At 41.2% G+C, this 5056-nt stretch overlaps 1 non-coding gene across 1 annotated transcript; it reads right to left on the reverse strand.

The window, feature by feature from the left end:
- Window positions 1-576: 576 nt before the first annotated feature.
- Gm25901 lies at window positions 577-706 on the reverse strand. Its single transcript, XR_003951306.1, has one exon. It is a non-coding gene; the product is annotated as a small nucleolar RNA SNORA17 (small nucleolar RNA).
- Window positions 707-5056: the final 4350 nt, after the last annotated feature.

Genomic DNA, 5056 nt, shown 5'->3' on the forward strand with positions numbered 1-5056 from the left:
AATGGCAACACAGGACAAGTCCCCACCATGGTCCTGAGTAGCATTACCAGCTAGTCATACCTGCCTGTTCCTTACTATCCTTGAGTCTACAGTCCTGCCTCTCTTCATGGTCTTTCTATGTCTTTCTCTCTTCATGGTCTTCTATGTCTTTCTATTTTCTTCCTCTTCCATTTCTCCCTCACTTACTTGCTCTGCTCCATTGTACTCAATCTATCTGTATTCAAGTTCAACTCACAAGTACCATGTCATGCTGCTGCATGATGATGAATAGCAGGGGTCATCTTATGTATGTTCTAATTTCACTGTGCTTCCCTGGACTTGGTACATTTGAGGTTACCTCCCTGTTCAGGCCCTATTGAGCTGCTTTGCTAGTCATCTGAGGATCACTCCTTATCTGGCCTGCACTAATGAATGACCCTTTGCTAGGGTTCTTTTTGTGGGATTCCCTCCTGCTCTGGATTCATGGTGGTCCCAGGCAGGGTTCTACTGGTCTTCAGTTTGCTCCCAGGATGAGGAGCCTATCCAGGCCTGCCTGGCATCAGACTGGTGGTTTATCAAGCTCGTTTTATTCCAGAGATTGTTAGGCTACTCATCATTCACGTTTTCACAGCTCAGAATACTGAACATAGACATAATTGCTCTCCTCTCTGCCACCTATGGATGTACAGATGATATATAGCAGCCACACCTGCAAAGTAGGGGCCTGATGATCCCTACATTTTACCTAAGCAAACCTACTTGCAATCCCCTTGCTGTGGCTTCTCTGTTAGATGAGAGTGCAGTTCAGCAAACTCTAGGCTCTACTCTAAGCTACCCTTTTGTCCGGGCCATAATTATTCTTCATATTCCCTATTCCCTAAGCATTTACACTTCACCTGTCATGACACTAAGACAAAGACTGCTTTCTAAACTTTTTAATTAGAAACATAATTATAGCCACTGTGAGTACTTAATATTAGTGAAAAATAACACAGGAAACATGATTTCAGTCCTACCTGTAGCCTTAGATTATTCAAAACTTACTTTAATTAGGATTCTCCAAGGTTTTGATCCTCCTTCTAGTCCACTGTCCAAAAGTAGGGAAATAAAAATGATAAATATCAAAGGGATGTAGACCTGTTTAGAAGTAGTTCTTTGGGGAGATTCCAATCTCCAGTGTCAGGATTCCAGCTGTCCAGTTCAATAGTGTCAGGATACCAACAGTACAGTTCAAAAGGTATCATATCAGCAAGCATGAATGTGCACTGCTGTTTCAATCCAGCAGAAATATCCAGGCCTCCACCAAATCAGCACAATTCAGCTAGAGTGAAGAGAACCAGCAGGAATACAGGGAGAAGTTTTCTGCCATGCTTCTCTCAATGAAGTGAAGATCAACAAAGAAGGGTGACCAATGAAATGTTGTAAGGAAGCAATGCAAGTATGCCATCCCTGTTGAGGCCTGCTCGTATAAACTCTTCAAATATCATGTGTCCTCTCAGGGACTCTGCTTCACAAAAACATTACATGAGTCTGTATCACATGACACAACCAGAAATTCTTGCTTCACTTATCCTCTACCTGTCTTTGCTATTTTTCAGAAACTAGTCAGCCTCTGTCTACTAATGGAGGTGGTATACAGTCCATTCTTCATCTACTAGTGAGATGCTGTCATCTGTCTGAAGGTAAAAAGATTTCCATCCATTTGCTTAGGAATTTCATAAATTCACTCTTTTTAATAACTGAGCAGTACACTATTGTGTAAATGTACCACATTTTCTGTATCCATTCCTCTGTTGAGGAACATCTGGGTTCTTTCCAGCTTCTGGCTATTATAAATAAGGCTTGCGAGGCTATGTCTGCACCTGGAAAACACAGAAGTGTATGCTCACAGTCAGCTATTGGATGGAACACAGTGCCCCCAATGGAGGAGCTAGAGAAAGTACCCAAAGAGCTAAAGGGGTCTGCAACCCTATAGGTGGAACAACAATATGAACTAACCAGTACCCCCGGAACTTGTGTCTCTAGCTGCATATGTATCAGAAGATGTCCTGGTTGGCCATCATTGGGAAGAGAGGCCCCTTGGTCTTGCAAACTTTATATGCCTCAGTACGGGGGAACACCAGGGCCAAGAAGTGGGAGTGGGTGGATAGGGGAGTGAGGGGGGGAAGGTATGGGGGACTTTTGGGATAGCATTGGAAATGTAAATGAAGAAAATAACTAATTTAAAAAAAGATTTATTTATTTTATCTCTTGTTTGAGATTTTCATACATGAGTAAACAGACATTGATCCAATTCACCTGTTTCCACTCTCCTTTTTTAACTTTCTACATTGAATGGTCACCACCATTTTCTGTAATTTTACACACATGGCATCCTTATATCACTGCCAGGATGTGTAGAATTACACAGCCATCCACAGGAACACGGGCTGCCAATCAGTCATTAAACAGAAAGAAACCTGGCTCTCCCTTTTCTTGTGGTCATTAATTGTCAACAGCTTCTAAGCTAGAGGTGGGAACTTGGAAGTTTTTCCCCTACCCTGGATGGAATTGACTGGCTTGAGTTTTGAACATGAATTTTAATCAAATGTTTTATATTTCTGTAATTACATCAAACAAAGATTTGTGTTATTCTTTGTATATTCATAATATTCACAAACAGTTGAAATACCAGTCCACAAGTAAAATATATAACTTATGATTTCTTTCTTCAAAATGTTTTATAGATACACTAGATTGACAGCTGGGTTGTTTTGTGATCTACCACATATAAATCATATTGCCAAAATCTAGGGACAGTTTATATTAAAAAACACTGTACCGATGACCTTTTAAATTTGATGTAAGGCAGAGTCAGGCAAATTTTTGAGTTTGAGGCCAGCCTGGTCTACAGAATGAGGTTCAGGATAGCCAGGGTTACACAGAGAAACCCTGTCTAAAAAAAAATTTGATGTAAAAATATCATATCCATTCAAATATAATGATTTAATTAGATATAATCCTATATTTCCTGTTAACACAGGGTTTTGTGAGTAGTGTTGGGGCCTACATACATATGTTTTCTAGAAGAGATTTGGAAACCAGTTTTTCCTGTCTCATCCTTTACCGTATAAAATGCAGGAGGAACTCAGTTTCTCCATTCTGCCTCATTGCATGCTTGCATATTTCTTTGTCTTACTTAGTGATGAAAGAAGCTTAATTCATTTTTTTTTCCAGTTGAGCTGTTGATGACATATCAGTTTAAAGGAACTGGTTAGTATATTTAGCTATTCTTAGCATTGTTCCTGTTTGTCTTAGTCAATGTTTCTATTCCTGCACAAACATCATGACCAAGAAGCAAGTTGGGGAGGAAAGGGTTTATTTGGCTTACACTTCCATACTGCTGTTCATCACCGAAGAAGTCAGGACTGGAACTCAAGCAGATCAGAAAGCAGGAGCTGATGCAGAGGCCATGGAGGGATGTTCTTTACTGGCTTCCTTCCCCTGGCTTGCTCAGCCTGCTCTCTTATAGAACCAAGACTACCAGCCCAGAGATGGTCCCACCCACAAGGGGCCTTTTCCCCTTGATCACTAATTGACAAAATGCCTTACAGTTGTATCTCATGGAGGCATTTCTTCAACTGAATCTCCTTTCTCTGTGATAACTCCAGCTGTGTCAAGTTGACACACAAACACATCACTAGTAAGCCTCAACCCTTAGATTCTTAATCATCCCCAAGGTATAAATAACTTTAAACATTCCACAGTCTTAACATAGTCTTAAAATTTCAATCTCTTTAAAATATCCATCTTTTTAAAATCCAAAGTCTTTTTTTACAGTTAAAAGTCTCTTAACTGTGGGCTCCGATAAAATAGTTTCTTCCTTCAAGAGGGAAATTATCAGGGCATAGTCACAATCAAAAGCAAAAATCAATCTCTAACCATCCAATGTCTGGGATCCAACTCACGATCTTCTAGGCTCCTCCAAGGGCTTGGGTCACTTCTCCGGCCATGCCCTTTGTAGCACACGCGTCATCCTCTAGGCTCCAGATGCCTGTATTCCACTGCTGCTGCTGCTCTTGGTGGTCATCTCATGGTACTGGCTCTCCAAAACACTGCATGACCCCTTCAGTCCTGGGCCTTCAATTGCAACTGAGGCTGCACCTTCACCAATGGCATTCCTTGGCCTCTCACAGTGCTGAGCCTCAGCTGCTCTGTGTGACCCCTTCATGCCTTCAAAACCAGTACCACCTGGGTGACCCTTACACTGTTCAAGCTTCATTCGATATTTAAGTTCACATTGTTTGTGCTCACTATTTACAGATTTTATTTGGAATAATGACATAAGATGTCCAGTGAATGATTGTCAGTGAGGATATGGTAAAGGTACATTATCTACTATATCACCATGCAGGACTCATTGGAGGAGGAGGAGGAGGAGGAGGAGGAGGAGGAGGAGGAGGAGGAGGAGGAGGAGGAGGAGGAGGAGAAGGAGGAGGAGGCAAAAGCCAGTGGTTTCTTCTGGACTTCTTCTTGCTCTAATATATGTTCATAAAGGAGGAGAGGGAAATGTTGCTCAGTGGATAAATGTTTTGTGAGGCATGCTTATGCAAGAAAGCTGAGATCCTTGGTGAATGTATCAGTCTTTCTGTGACCCCTATGGTGGATTTTTTTTTCCTATACAGGACTATAGTCTTTTTTGTATTCACTGCTAAAATTGGACAAGAGAATACTAATGGAGAAGCTCTCTTAAGTGGGTCATTTGATCTGGATTCTTTCTAATCTTGTCTTCACTGTACAAGAACTAATAAGAATTATTCTCCTACAGCTCAGACAGTCTGTCAATTATTCCTCCCTAGTGAGCCCTAGGTACAAGGATTCGGAGCTAGCTTGTATACAATAATCATTATTTTAACCAGAAGACTTGCAATACCCCACACTTAAATGTGATGCTGTGCAGGATGCAAACCCTACAGATCAATCCTGAAGTAAACCTCTATGGAGCAGTAGTAACTAGAGTTCTGTTTGTCAAGTCAAAGCAATGCATACAGTAGTGAGCTGCTGCTCCTTGGGTTCTTTCAGTACTCTGGAGTCCTCT

The sequence above is a fragment of the Mus musculus genome, chromosome 14, assembly GCF_000001635.26.
Source record: "Mus musculus strain C57BL/6J chromosome 14, GRCm38.p6 C57BL/6J".
NCBI classification, from domain to species: domain Eukaryota; kingdom Metazoa; phylum Chordata; class Mammalia; order Rodentia; family Muridae; genus Mus; species Mus musculus.